Source organism: Meles meles, chromosome 15, assembly GCF_922984935.1.
Source record: "Meles meles chromosome 15, mMelMel3.1 paternal haplotype, whole genome shotgun sequence".
NCBI lineage: Eukaryota > Metazoa > Chordata > Mammalia > Carnivora > Mustelidae > Meles > Meles meles.
In genome coordinates this window covers 27503414-27517583 of record NC_060080.1, presented here as the reverse complement: position 1 = coordinate 27517583, position 14170 = coordinate 27503414, and the positions used below count along the sequence as shown (strand labels likewise).

General features: G+C 38.3%; 1 long non-coding RNA gene across 1 annotated transcript; it reads left to right on the top strand.

Annotated features, from left to right (window-relative positions):
- Positions 1-319: 319 nt before the first annotated feature.
- Positions 320-11873, top strand: LOC123925991. The gene is made up of 3 exons (XR_006815137.1): positions 320-329; positions 7925-7928; positions 11841-11873. It is a non-coding gene; the product is annotated as an uncharacterized LOC123925991 (long non-coding RNA).
- The last annotated feature ends 2297 nt before the right edge of the window (positions 11874-14170 follow it).

The following is a 14170-nucleotide window of genomic DNA, read 5'->3' as shown; positions in this document are numbered from 1 at the left end:
TTCAGTCAATTAACAATTTTCTCTAACAGGGAAACTTAATCCCAAGAGCAGGATAGGATAGGACAGAGGGATAGGAGGAGTCTTCACATTTGGGGGCACTGGGAAATCTGAAATAGATTGGGAGTTTTGTTAGGTCAAGAGGTTCCTTAGCTGGAAAAGTGAGGAGGATAAGCTAGAAGAAGAGAAGGAGATGAAGGGGAGAAGGAGATGAAGGGGAGAAGGAAAAGGAAGGGAAATGAGCATAGTGAGGTATAACAGTGAGGTTTTAATGAGAAAGAGAGAAATCATTTCAAATATTTATATCAGAAGGGATTTAATTCAGGGAATTGGTTACACAGGTAATAAAGGAGCTGAGAAGTCAAGGTAATCCCAAGATCAGCAACAGCAAAAAACCACTCTACCATAGAGCTGGAGGGATAAAGGGAGAGAGTGGTTCAGTGTTACTAACCCCCAGGGACACTTGACAGGAACTAGAATATGACAGACCTATCACTAGGGAGCCAGGTCATCGAGGGTCCCAGACTGGTCAGAGAAGCAAAATAGGAAGAGGACTTCTTTCTTCCAGATATTCAATATTGCCACCAAAACTTTTTGGGGGATAAGAGAGTTGGAAGGTAGTTGACATGGAGCCTGGGATATATAGCCTTATAGGTCTCAGCTTCCCTGAGATAGTGCATGAGGAGAGCAAAAATTGCATCTGAGGAATATATCTGACTGGCTCGGTCACAGTAGGTAAAGTCAGAATCCCTGTCAGCCTTGAGCCAACCACATTATCCTTATGACAGCCATGGTCCATTACAGAAAAAGGTGGCAAAGGAGAAACTGAGGAGAATATTCTACTCATAAACGTATACTGCAAAAATAGAGAAAAGATTCAGCAGTGCCCATTGAGGGAAGTTATTATGGCAAGAATGAAAGGCCAATAAATAACTGAACACAAGTACCTAGAAAACTGTTAACATGGGTGGATGATGAAAAGGTTAGCGTTCAAGACAGAAACTGGCAATGACCCCTGGGAAGTGAAGGGGATAAGGTAAAAACTCATCATCTGGGAAGAATTAGCTGCCTTTTGAATTGTCTGAACTGTCCTGGGGGACAAAAAAAGGCTGAGCTCCCCAAAGAAGATGAGATATAAAGGTGTTTCTGTTTTGTTTCATTTAGCCTTAAATTCTCAGTGGCTCCATGATCATGAATACGCCCCATGATGTCAAGTCTGAAAGAGCAATGAGTAAAAGTATCTAACCAGTCACGACCCCTAATGACACAACTAAAGCCTCCGTCCATGTTAACCTTGTTTACACTTAGAGACTTTTATCATTCCATCTACCCTGGTTTTTAAGCTTCCTGTCAGGCTGCAAACACAAAAGGCCATTTGTCTTCATACTACTGATTTCAAAGTGTGTGGAGCCCTGACCATATTTAAATCAGCATCACCTGAGATTCTCTGTGGTTTTTTTGTTTGTTTGTTTTTGGTTTGTAATGAGAATCTCTGATGGTGAGACATTAGATTCTTCATTTTCAACACACTTCAACCAATATCTATTTCAGAATGACTGTATTTGGGACTCTCCAAAAGTCCCTTTGAGGCCACCACAGAAGGAAGAAGCAAGCAATAGGACAACAATAGTATAAAGCTCTAATATCTACCCTTTCCCTATAATAGTTTACATGTTGGTCTTCCCACTAAGAGGTCATTTGAAGATTTTATTGTATGGTGAAAAGGGAAGGGAAGGATGAAAGGAAGTGAGGGGGGGAGGGAAGAAAAGGGAAGGGGGAAGGGAGTGAGAAGGGAGAAAGAAAGGGAAAGGGGTGGAAGGGAAAAGTGTATATGTAAATGATATGTATATATGAAAGGATATCAAAAATCATGGCTCTATAGAAAATTCTCCTTCAGTACAGGCTCATTTCAATGACTATACTATACCCTTATCTCATTACTTGCCTGAGGTCACCTTCTAGGTCAGACTCAGTGCTTCATTTCTTGAAGACTCCCATCCTAGCAAGTTGCTAGGTATCTTCAGCAACCTCTTATTTTGTAAGTTTTAGAAGACACGTTTTCCTGCTTCAGTGTTCTGGCACTTTCCATGATTCCTCAAAGACTGCTGATAGTGACTACATCTATCACCCTATTCACATCAGAGAGCACCTGCACCAGGCCAGGCACAGTCTAGGCAGTAGAGATTCAAAATTAAATCAGTCGGAAAAGTGACATTTTAGTTAATACCTGTGATAACCTATACACATTTGAAAAATTGAGCACATTTCATCCTCTGCCTTTGGCTTTATTTCCTCAAAGCCATTATGTCAAGTATCTCTGGGAAAGAAATCAAAGAATAGAAGTTGAAATTGAATAACTGACCTTTCTCATAGTCATTTATAAACATTATATCACTTATCTACACACTAGGTCTAGACTGTTCTCATTAATCTTCTTATTGCAAAAATACCTATAAAAATATCGTGCTGCTTTTAGCATTATTTTGTGTTTTAGACTTTTGAAACAGTTCTTGTGTTCTTTGGTCCTAATTTTGTTACATGCCATTCATTCTATCTTCTGTGCATGGCCTGTGAATAAATGTGTGCATTCATGTATTAATAAATGTTTATTTGTACCCAGATTATCATATGCTAGTATTGGCAATTCCACAATAAAAAGATAGCAACATTTCCCAACTTTCTACAATAAATGTATAATAATGTTATCAAATGTATATAAATTTTATATATTTTAAGGTGAAAAAAGACATCAGAAAATAGCAAGATTTTATTTAAAGAGTTTTCTAATTCTCCAAGGAGAGAAAAAAGTCTTGGGCTTTAAAAAAAGAAAATAGAGGCTTCTATTTGCAGAATGATCCATGTAAGAACATAAATGGAAAAAAAAAAATAAAAGGATTGGAACAGAATTAAAGAAAAGCAAAAAACAAAGGAAAGGAACCCATACAGACTGTGTTATAAATAAGAAAAAAAAAAGAGATCAGTAGAATGTTTAAGAGAAAAAGATTAGAGAATATGCTATCTCCTAATTAAAAAGAAAAAATTAAATAATACACATACTTTTAGACCTGTCATGGGAGGAAAGTAAGTTATCCTTTCTCTGAAGGATAAGGATGAAAGCTAATGCCAGGATGCCAATCTAAGATTAAAGAGAGAATTGTGGTATGGGGTCAGAAGGCCAGGGTTTGATCCAAACTTCACCACTTAGCTATATGACCTTGTGCCTAATGTTTAACCTTTCCTAAATTAAAAATCTCATCTTCTGTGTTTGTACAGCGGAAACTATACCTGCCTTATGGTGTGTGGTGAGGATTAAATAAGGGAAATAACATATAAGCTGCTTTGCAAACTTTAAAGACCTTCCCCAATACGCAGATCCACAACTCATAAAAACAATTATTTTAAAATCAGAACTCGCAGCACCAAAAGTTAGCATATTGTTCATGAAGTGTAATTCGTGAAGCATGATTCAGCCAACATTAATTAAGCACATATTATATAATCAGTGAATGTGCTAAGTGCTGGGTGTATGAAGATGAGCCATATGTAGCTATACATTATGGTAAATAAAAATTTTGAGAAGAGAACAAAGTAGCACAAAGTAGGAGCAAGCTAGTTTTAGGGAAAAAGTAGCACTTAAAACTGGGTCATTGAGGATTACTGTTATCAATGAAGTTTGTAAAAAGCTATTTTTGAAATAACTCAGGTAGAAGTAAAGAAGTGCTAACAGTGGTAAAAATTGTTAACAGTGTGAATAATAATATTTTTAAATTTAGATACGGGGTTTAAACCATTGACATTTCTAAACATATAAATTAGTTTTCTTTGTTTGTTTTAATGATACCCCAAATCCTGTTCAGAATTACACAGAACATATGCATATACAGAAATGGCTGGTCATAAGGTCAAGCACTTAATGAACTTAAGAGAAACCATACATTAACTGAGGGAAAGCAGGTATGCATTATTCTTAAAGCACATTTTTATAAAGCAAACCATGGTATTTTCTTTAGAATCAGATAGATGCTAAAAGAAAGACAAACATTATTTAAACACGAGAAATGTAAGATCCCATCATGCCAATAATGAGAAGGTTAGGAGTGAAATTAAGTTGACAAAGGGAATGAATCAAAAATTGTTCATATACTCACCCTAAGGCACATAATCCATAGAAAACACATAAAGGTAGGGGCTGCCTCAGGTTAAAATGGAAGAAGATTAGGGATGGGCAAGTCAAGCTCAGACATAATTTACACAATCTATATCACACAGATCTCAATAGAACAGACCCTAAACACCTCAAGAGTACCTTCAAATAAGCTGAAATATGAACCAACCAACCAGAGTCAAAACATCAAAACAGACAGGAAGTACAGAATTGAAGTTATAGTATTAAGATAGAAGGTGAACTGGTAAGAATTGTTACTACATACTTTATAGAGGAAATAGTTGCTCCTGAAAAAAAGAATTAAAGGAAGTAATAAAAGAAGTAAACTTGTGGGACGCCTGGGTGGCTCAGTGGCTTAAGTGTCTGCCTTTGGCTCTGGTCATGATCTAAGAGTCCTAGGATCAGCCCTGTGTTGGGCTTCCTACTTCAGTGGGGAGTCTGCTTCTCCCTCTCCTTCTGCCATTCCCCCCACTGCTCATGCTCTTTCTTTGTCTCTCAAATAAGCAAATAAAATCTTAAAAAAAAAAAAAGAAGTAAACTTGAATTACTTTTGAAGTTACTCTACCTAGAATCCTATTGTTTTAATCTACCAATGTCAATCTCCCTTCTGGTAACAGCACGTTGACCTTCCTCAGGTACTCTTCTTTTCCAACTCTAATCCCATAATTGGTTGGATTCCTATAACCAAGACCATCTTCTTAGGTCAGGTTCTTTTGGAACCCCACCCTGAGCCTCAGATTTGAATGCAAATGATTCATTACAGAAGTGCGTCTTGGATAAATCAGCAAGAAAGGGAGTGAAGCAATAGGAAAGAGGAGTTAAGTCACACAAGTGTATGATTTCAGGTATAGTTCCAACATCAATCCACAGCCAGAGAGAGATCTGGAGCATAAACTGTAAATTACAGTTTGTATTGCCTCTTGGCAAAGGAGCTGAGCTTTTATATACCATATCAATCTAATCAGTGGCTATGGACTACTTTGGGACTAATACAGAATCCCCCACATCTGGCTTCCCCATGACATGTCTCTCTCCACAGCCAGGAAAGCCCAGGGAAATCCTCTGAAGATTGCAGCTCCAATACAATAGTAGCAAAGACACAGAGATGAAGAATGAACTCAAAGGACCTTTAAAGTAAATCTGAAGGGATATTTTGGGGACCCTAGAAGTCTCCCATATAGGTGGACATATGAAGTAAGTCTGGCCAAAAGCATATTCCTTACCCCTGGACATAACAAATCCTTTTATAACAGAAATAGCCAAAGTCTGTCTAAGCAGACCATCGAGATGCACCTAAAGAATATGGAGAGGTTCAACGTAAGTCTAGAGTTTCTGGCAGTCATCTTTCCATGATAAAGAGAACACTAGTCTGGAATAGAATACGCTGAGAGAGAATCAAAATAAAGGAAGATGAGTGCAAAGTTGTATATGGTGACATTATCTGAAATACTCTATTACTGGTTTGATATCTAAACTGGAGTTTTTTAATAAGTTCCCTTTTAATGCTTGAGGTGGTTTGAGTTGGGTTTCTCTTACTTGTAATAAAAAGTCATATTTTAATAATCATTAACAAAGTAACACTGTTGAACCATTTTCTGAAGCCTAAATCTGCATATATTTACTCTATGAAATCTATTTGCTCAACATAAAATATCTACATGTATATCTCTATTGAAGGGAGCTATTATCATGGCCTGGTGAACAGAAAGTAGAAATTTAGAAGGTTGACCATGTGTCTTTCACAGGAAGGATGACTAACTATGATCAATACAGAACTGTCTTATAATTCTTTTGTTTTACTCAAGGGAGTTTGAAGAAGAAAAATTAATGATGGCCAATCTTTCAGTTCCACCTCTCTATACTGAAAAACAGACGGTCAGCTTCATAAAACACAGAGTGAAACTCCAGTATGAAGAGAAAATGCTGAGCACCCAAAAGAACAAAGGAAAAAGAATGAAAAAAGAAAAAGGCAAGATAGTTGATATCTATGGGAGGGTCAATCTCGTAGGAGATTTGGCCGTCATACAAGAAATAAAAGTCCCTAATATATTTTGAAAGTTTTTAGTTACTGGTAAAAGCAAATCAAAGCATTTAAAATGTGACTATTTTAGTCTTAACTACTATTTATCATAACCTGTATAGTTTAAATGAGTTTCAATGTGAAAAATAAATTTGAAAAATATGAAATTCATAAAAAAGAAAATTATGTTTATTTGTTGTGTAGTGGGTACAAACTGTGAATTCAAGCATTCTTTCGGTTATTGTCCTTATATTTTGTAGTTGGCTTATTATTTTCACATAAACACGTTCTGGAGGCAAAAAAAACCAAAATTTTAAAGTAATGTCCACTACCTCTCTAATCCCTAGGTTTACCTCAAAGATTAATACAAATACAGTATTTCTCCAAATTCTAGAAGCTGAGTCCCTCTGAGCTCTCTAAAATGTATCTGAGGGGGCGCCTGGGTGGCTCAGTGGTTTAAGCCGCTGCCTTCGGCTCAGGTCATGATCTCAGGGTCCTGGGATCGAGTCCCACATCGGGCTCTCTGCTCGGCAGGGAGCCTGCTTCCCTCTCACTCTCTCTGCCTGCCTCTCTGCCTACTTGTATCTCTCTCTGTCAAATAAATAAATAAAATCTTAAAATGTATCTGAGCTTCTAAGTCTCCAGGATATTTTATTCTTACAACTTTTCCCTTTTGGGCTTTTCTCTTACAGGTTACCTTTCCTTTTGAGCCTACTTAAATCACTACACAGAAATTCCTAGCTTAATTTCATTCATGGCACCCAGTCCATGATGCGCTGGTGTTTTGTGTACCAGATCAATATACCAATGTCCTCATACAAGAGGCCAATATCAAGTTAGTATCTTGGATAGGGGTATCTTTCTAACCCCATGAGAATATAAACCTATGGGATTAGAAACACTGCCTATTTTGTATACCACTATAACTCCAGCACTTAGGCTAATGCCTAAAAAGGAATAGATGCCTATATATATTTGATGAGTAAATTAGGAACTAAATAGATATGAAAAATAACTCAACATCTCCAGAGGATCTTCATTCATAAAGCAGTATGATTATTCATGTTCTTCTTCTCTTCCCTTTTTAAAAAATTCACTTCTAAAACCATTTGATGGGGCAGGACAAGGTAGCTGTCCCTATCAGTAGGGGCTGGGATGGGAAAGTTATGGTGGTACAAAAGAAGACGTCAGAAATCCTGAGCAGAGAGGAAGGTGGCTATACCCAGGTAGTGTATTGTTGTTAGATATAAGGTGTTAGAACTTAAACAAGGTGAAGCTAGTGTCCACGCAAGGGGTGAGCCCACAAAGTGAGGAGAGTAGCAACAGATAGACACCCCAGAGAAATAAACTAACATTCCAACAGAGAGGCGACCTGGCATGCGGTATCAGAGCTCAAGCAGAATGCGAAAGGCAATCGCCAGAGGTGAGGGCAGCCCACTATGCACAGTCAGATTCAAAGCAGCTGAGCTGAGTATTTGTGAGAAGTGGGGGAGCCAGTCTGGTGTAGGTTGTCAGAACCCAAGCAGAAAGAGGAGTAGCATGGTTGAGGAATCAGAACCCATGTGAAAAAAGGAGCCCATGCCTGGAGGGTGGGCTGGTATAAGGTATTAGAGCACAAGCAGAGTCGGGAGTTATCCATGTCAGGGTGCATCCTGGCATGGAAAATCAAAGCCTAAGAGGGATGAGGAGCATGTCCATACTGGAGAGCAATATGACTTGGGGTGTGGACTACTGTGCCCAAGGTGGGTCTGGAGAGAAATGCACAAGGAAAGAGTCAGCAGAGATAGATGGGTTAGCACACAGGTGAATAAATAAAATAATTAAAAATATTAAAGGTAATGGATCCAGGTTTCTTACTGTCAGAAAAGGAAGTTACAAATGTGGAAAGGGGAAAATAAAATAAACCACGTGCTGTTGAATTGGAATTAAAAGTATCTGTATAGAGATACGTTCGTTAGATTACTCCTTTCTGCCCGTGGATGCCGCGGAGTAAGCATCGTTAAAGTCTCCCCTCCCACCGCCGTCATGTCTAAGTCAGAGTCTCCCAAAGAGCCTGAACAGCTGCGGAAGCTCTTCATCGGGAGTCTGAGTTTTGAAACAACCGATGAGAGTCTGAGGAGCCATTTTGAGCCATGGGGAACACTTACGGACTGTGTGGTAATGAGAGATCCAAACACCAAGCGCTCCAGAGGCTTTGGGTTTATCACATATGCCACTGTGGAGGAAGTGGATGCAGCCATGAACGCAAGGCCACACAAGGTGGATGAAAGAGTTATGGAACTGAAGAGGGCTGTCTCAAGAGAAGATTCTCAAAGACCTGGTGCCCACTTAACTGTGAAAAAGATTTTTGTTGGTGGCATTAAAGAAGACACTGAAGAACATCATCTAAGAGATTATTTCGAACAGTATGGGAAAATTGAAGAGATTGAAATCATGACTGACCAAGGCAGTGGCAAAAAAGAGGGGTTTTGCTTTTGTAACATTTGATGACCATGATTCTGTAGACAAGATTGTCATTCAAAAATACCACACTGTGAATGGCCACAACTGTGAAGTAAGGAAAGCCCTATCTAAGCAAGAGATGGTTAGTTCTTCATCCAGCCAAAGAGGTCGAAGTGGTTCTGGAAACTTTGGTGGTGGTCGTGGAGGTGGTTTTGGTGGGATGACAACTTTGGTCGTGGAGGAAACTTCAGTGGTCGAGGTGGCTTTGGTGGCAGTCGAGGTGGTGGTGGATATGGTGGTAGTGGGGATGGCTATAACGGATTTGGTAATGATGGAAGCAAATTTGGAGGTGGCAGAAGCTATAATGATTTTGGCAATTACAACAATCAATCCTCAAATTTTGGACCCATGAAAGGAGGCAATTTTGGAGGCAGAAGCTCTGGCCCTTATGGTGGTGGAGGCCAATACTTCACCAAACCACGAAACCAAGGTGGCTCTGGTGGTTCCAGCAGCAGCAGTAGCTACGGCAGTGGCAGAAGGTTTTAATTACTGCCAGGAAACAAAGCTTAGCAGGAGAGGAGAGCCAGAGAAGTGACAGGGAAGCTACAGGTTACAACAGATTTGTGAACTCAGCCAAGCACAGTGGTGGCAGGGCCTAGCTGCTACAAAGAAGACATGTTTTAGACAATACTCATGCGTATGGGCAAAAAAACCGTGAGGACTGTATTTGTGACTAATTGTATAACGGGTTATTTTCGTTTCTGTTCTGTGGAAAGTGTAAAGCATTCCAACAAAGGGTTTTAATGTAGATTTTTTTTTGCACCCATGTTGTTGATTGCTAAATGTAATAGTCTGATCATGACGCTGAATAAATGTGTCTTTTTTTTAAATGTGCTGTGTAAAGTTAGTCTACTCTGAAGTCATCTTGGTATACTACCCCAATAGTGTGAAGTTAGAATTCCTTCAGGGTGATGCCAGGTTCCATTCGAAATTTATTTGCAACCTGCTTGGGCACAGAAGCCATTGTCTCCACAAACCTTGGTGTAGTTGAACTGACAGTTAATGTGTTGTGACCTGGAGTTCACCATTAAAAGGTCACCCAAGCAAAATCCTGGAGTTTATTTGGTTATTAATATGATTGTTGGCACATCCTATGCGATATATCTAAATTGAATTATGGTATCAGATAAAATTATAGATGGGATTAAAGCTTGTGTATCATCCATTATCATGTGTAATCAATAAACGATTTAATATTCTCTTGAAAAAAAAAGTATCTGTATAAACTCGTGGTTTTTAATATAGACAGAAAAAGAAGTATTGATGTCAATGTGTTACATATTCCTCCGTCATGTCTACCACAAGAGCCTGGGAGCATTGGTTTCCCAATACACTGAGCACATCTAACACCTAAACCATGGCTTCTAAATACCACTGTCCACTGAAAGAAACTAAGGTTCCTTGAAGAAATAGCTGGTTTCAGGTTTAGAGCAAGGTACGTATATGCCTAGAACATACTGTTGTGCCAGGAAGAAAGAAAGTGCTTAAAGAAGTTAGAGACAGGGGCACCTGAGTGGCTCAGTGGGTTACGCCTCTGCCTTCGTCTCAGGTCATGATCTCGGGCTCCTGGGATCGAGCCCCGCATCGGGTTCTCTGTTCAGTGGGGAACCTGCTTCCTCCTCTCTCTCTGCCTGCCTCTCTGCCTACTCATGATCTCTGTCTGTCAGGTGAATAAATAAAATCTTAAAAAAAAATTTTTTTAAAGAAGTTAGGGACATGTCAAAAAGACAGAGAAACCAGACCAAAGGGGTACTGCCTAGTCGAATTAGGGACAAACAGGCATCAAAATAATGACAACAATGGGTAATGACTCACTGAATAAAATAACTGTTTTTAAAAATGTGTCCACACAGATAAAAACAATAATAAATAACTAGACTGAAAGTTTAATGAGGAACAGGGTATTTATTATACATTTAAAGTGCCTTCCCACAATATCCTTATTACCTATAAAGGGGACAAGGCATATAGAAAAGACTGACAGACACCTCCAGAATCAAGAGATCAAAGTTAACATTACTCAGCTGTGGCAACATTTTCCAAGATATGTTTCTTCAGACAAGAGATACAAAAGCAAAAATAAGCTGTTGGGGTGATACCAAAATAAAAAGGAAACTATCAACAAAACAAAAAGATAATCTATTGAATGGAAGAAGATATTCACATTCTTCTGTGAATTCACATTCACAAATGATATATTCAGTAAAGGGTTTATATCCAAAATATACATAAAGAACATATACAACTCAACACCAAGAAGAAGAAAAAACTGATTTAAAAATGGGCAAAGGACCTGAATAGACATTTTTCTAAAGAAGATACATAGATGGCCAACAAACATACGGAAACATACTTAGCATTACTTAATATCAGGGAAATGGAAATCAAAACCACAATGAGATATTGCCTAACACCTGTCAGAATGGCTAAAATCAAAAAGGTAAGAAATTAACAAGTATTGGCAAGAACACAGAGAAAAAGAAACCTTCGTGTACTGCTGGTGGAAATGTAAATGGGTGCAGTCACTGTGGAGAACAGTATGGAGGTTCCTTTAAAAAATAAACATAGAGGGGCACCTGGGTGGCTCAGGGGTTAAAGCCTCTGCCTTTGGCTCAGATTATGATCCCAGGGTCCTGGGATCAAGCCCCACATCGGGCTCTCTGCTTAGCAGGGAGCCTGCTTCCTCCTCTCTCTCTCTCTCTGCCTGCCTCTCTGCCTACTTGTGATCTTTGTCTGTCAAATAAATAAATAAATAATCTTAAAAAAATTTTAACATAGAAATACCATATGATTCAGTAATGCCACTATTAAGGATTTACCCAAGAAAACAAAACTACTCTACTTTGAAAAGATATATGCACCACTATGTTCAATGCAGCATTATTTACAATAGCCAAATTGTGGAAGCAACCCAAATCTATCCATAGATGAAAGGGTAAAGAAAAAGCGGTATATGTGTATAATGGAATATTACTCAGCAGTTAAAAAAAATGAGATCTTACCATTTGCAACAACATGGTTTGACTGAGAGGGTATTATGCTAAGTAAGTCAGACAGAGAAATACAAATACCCTATGATTTCACTTATATGTGGAATCTAAAAAACAAGAAAACAAAAAACAAACAGATCCCTCAATATAGAGAACAAAGTAATAGTTGTCAGAGGGAGGGGTTGGGAGAAGAACAAAATGGATTAAGGGGACTGGGAGGTATAGGTTTCAAGTTATAAAATGAAAAAGTCATAGGAATAAAATGTACAGCATCAGAGGGCGCCTGGGTGGCTCAGTGGGTTAAGCCGCTGCCTTCGGCTCAGGTCATGATCTCAGGGTCCTGGGATCGAGTCCCGCATCAGGCTCTCTGCTTGGCAGGGAGCCTGCTTCCCTCTCTCTCTCTGCCTGCCTCTCTATCTACTTGTGATCTCTCTCTGTCAAATAAATAAAATAAAAAATCTTTAAAAAAAAAATGTACAGCATCAGAAATATAGTCATGGTATTATAATGACATTGTATGGTGATAGATGGTGGCTATACCTGCAGTGTGCATGGCATAACACATGGATTTGTTGAATCAGTATGTTGCACTCCTAAACTAATGTAACAGTGTGTGTCAACTACACATCTATATAAATAAATAAATAAATAAAGTTTAAAAGTTAACCTTACTGACTTTGAGTCAATCAAATTGTGCTCCATTTAATAGCATGTCATAAGAAAAACAGATAGGTATCAACAGTATTCTTGCCAAAGATGTATAACCTGAATCTAGTTCTAATGAAAAACCTAAACTAAGAAGCATTCTACTAACAAAACTACTATCCTCAAAAATATCAAGGTCATTAAGGTCAAAGAAAGACTAGAGATGTCAGGAGAATAAAAATACATGGCAATCACATGTAACCCATGATTCTGATCTGGCTCATTGTACTCTAAAGGACATTATGGGAACAAACTGATGAAATTTGAATGCGGTCTAAGGTTTAGAAGATGTTGCAGTCATAATGGCTATAATAACAAATCATCCACTAAATGTATCATTCACTAAATGCACGCTAAAATGCTCAGAAGTGATTGGGGAGTCATCAGTTCGCTCTTGATTGGTTCAGAAAAAAAAATACTTATATTACATGCAAATCTTTTCTGTAAATTTGTGATTGTTTCAAAAATAAAAAATTTATATTTTTAGAAAAGCAATGCAACTTTCTTCAAAAGTTTTATGAGGGACAATGAAGATATACAAACTCACTCTGTCCGCCCTTTCCCTCTGTCCTCTTCAGGGATCAGGTTAATGAACTCACGATAAAATGTGGTTATGGGTCATCCAGAAATTCTTTTCCTGCCCTCCCACAGAACTTGTTGTCTGCAGCACACATCTTTATCTTATACCTTTTAGTGTTTATGTACAACATAAGTAATATGCATGTTTTCATTGACTAGCTAATGAATTAATCACTTGATCAATATATGCATTGGAAAATGGAGTTCTTGCATTTGCAGCTGTATGAATACAAAACATAATCCACCAGGACAAAGTTATTTAAAGAAAATAAAAGCCAAATTGTGGAGTAAAGTCTTCAGAGAACCACAAAAAATTGCATTTGACACTTGAGTGCCTTTCTATTTAGGTAAATGTGGTAAAAGGAGTTTGCTCTTCAAGACCCCTTTTCCCTTTACTCCTGACTCACAGGCAGACTTCATTTCCCAGAGCACTTGCCAGCTGGGATTCCTCAATGACCACATGGAGCAGAGCCCTCTCCACCCATCACTACTGCATCTTTAAATGAGAAAAAATAAGTTTCTAGCTATTAAGACAGATTTTTTTTCTTCTCTGCCATAGCAACTACTTATATTACCCAAACCAGTGCATTTACCTACTCTCAGATCTGGTGTGCAGACTACAGCTTATAAATTCCCGGGTTCTCTCAGAGTCAAACATTTACAAGACAAACTAGCCATTCTCTTGCTAATATTAGCTGACTCTTAAAGGATGAAACTTATCTTCATTGTGCTAATGAAATCATTCATTTTTCTCCATCAAAGGGAGGGAGTGAAGAGAAGGAAAAAAGAACAACCTGCCACAGTTTTGTCACTATCCATCTGTTAATATCTATGTACAAAATCCCATATACTAGGTGCAGAAGGTCAATGTGGTGCAGGTAAAAACTTATACACTGAGAATAATTTTATCACTTCAAATATTTCTAGTAAAAGATGGGGAACATAAAAACAGAAGACCTAGGGTGTGTGGCAGCAAGCAGCAGAAGACTTAATCTGATCTAGGAAGGAGGAAAGTCTTCTCAGAGAATATGTCAGCACTGATCCCTCAATACCTCAATATTGTTTCCCTGAGTTCAGGTTTTAAAGATCAGTCTTCCACCCTTTGTGGGATTCTCCCTACAACCTGACAACAAGCCATTTTGTCCCTACTTTCTATTCTTTTCCTTAGTTCAAACCACCTTCAGTTTTCCCATCTGTAAAATGGGGACAGAA